The sequence below is a fragment of the Myotis lucifugus genome, unplaced genomic scaffold (genome assembly GCF_000147115.1).
Source record: "Myotis lucifugus unplaced genomic scaffold, Myoluc2.0 scaffold_76, whole genome shotgun sequence".
Taxonomy (NCBI): Eukaryota; Metazoa; Chordata; class Mammalia; order Chiroptera; family Vespertilionidae; genus Myotis; species Myotis lucifugus.
The window spans coordinates 2,472,756-2,474,337 of record NW_005871124.1 but is presented as its reverse complement, the minus strand read 5'-3'; the positions used below and the strand labels follow the sequence as shown (position 1 = coordinate 2,474,337).

The 1,582-nt window shown below is 45.4% G+C and overlaps 1 pseudogene; it reads left to right on the top strand.

The window, feature by feature from the left end:
* The first annotated feature begins 830 nt into the window (after positions 1–830).
* On the top strand, positions 831–930 carry LOC111826410 (annotated as a pseudogene).
* The last annotated feature ends 652 nt before the right edge of the window (positions 931–1,582 follow it).

Below are 1,582 nucleotides of genomic sequence, written 5' to 3'. Positions count from 1 at the left end.
GTACCTCACTGGATTGGGACTTCGAAGAATTGAATCATTTCCCCATCACAGCAGGATTGAAATCAGCTACTCAAAGCAATTAAAGCACAGAGCCAGGAAGAAACTTTAGTAGTTGGGGGGGGGGGATGGGTTTACCACTTCTTCAATGGCAAGACCAGGGGTCCTCAAACTACGGCCCGCGGGCCACATGCAAATACAAATATTGTATTTGTTCCCAGTTTGTTTTTTTACTTCAAAATAAGATATGTGCAGTGTGCATAGGAATTTGTTCATAGTTTTTTTTTAAACTATAGTCTGGCCCTCCAACGGTCTGAGGGACAGTGAACTGGCCCCCTGTTTAAAAAGTTTGAGGACCCCTGGGCAAGACTCAAATGGCTTGTCAGTTGAGTAAAATATTCCACCCTGTGAGGACAGGCTTGGTGGGATGAGGGTTTCTGGAAGCATACAGAGGTTTAGTCTAGTCATCAGAGGTTGTGTTCCCATATGTTTTTTTAAATATATTTTTATTATTGATTTCAGAGAGGAAGTGAGAGGGAGCCATAGAAGCATCCGTGATGAGAGAGAATCATTGAGCGGTTGCCTCCTGGGGATGGAGCTCATAACCCAGGAGTGTGCTGTGATCAGGAATTGAACCATGACCTCCTAGTTCATAGGTCGACGCTCAGTCACTGAGCCACGCCAGCCGGGCATGCTCCCATATGTTTGCTCTATAATATGAAATCTCTAGCTCCGGGGAAAGATGCAGGTAACTGACTGCATGTTCCACATTTTTTAAGAATGACGGCATCAGGTAGAAACAGTCAAACGATTGTTATCAAAACTGTACACGGGTGCTCGCTTCAGCATCACATATACTAACATGGGAGTGATACAGAGAAGATTAACATGTGCGAGGATGACATGTAAGTTTGTGAAGTGTTCCATATTTTTCAGACACAGAGTTCAAAATAATGGTTACAGGGATGCTCAAACAACTCACTAACTACAATGAACTTCATGAGAACTACATCAACGTGAAAATGAAAGAAACTCTGAATAAGAGCCAGTCAGAACTGAAGAATACCTAATCTGACATCAAGAATACACTGGAGCCCTGACCGGTTTGGCTCAGTGGATAGAGCGTCGGCCTGCGGACTGAAGGGTCCCAGGTTCAATTCCGGTCACGGGCATGTACCTGGGTTGCGGGCACATCCCCAGTAGGGAGTGTGCAGGAGGCAGCTGATGGATGTTTCTCTCTCATCGATGTTTCTAACTCTCTATCCCTCTCCCTTCCTCTCTGTAAAAAATCAATAAAATATATATTTTAAAAAAAAAGAATACACTGGAATGCCTGGCTGGTGTTGCTCAGTGGTTGAGCATCGGCCTATGAACCAGGAGGTCACGGTCAATTCCTGGTCAGGACACAGGCCCGGGTTGCAGGCTCCATCCCCAGTAGGGAACGTGCAGGAGGCAGCCGATCAGTGATTCTCTCTCATCATGGATGTTTCTGTCTGTCGCCCCCTCATTTCTTTTGTTCCTGTCACACGGCCTTTTACTGTTTCTAAAAAGCCACCAGACCTTTGCAGGAGCTATTTCTTCTGTC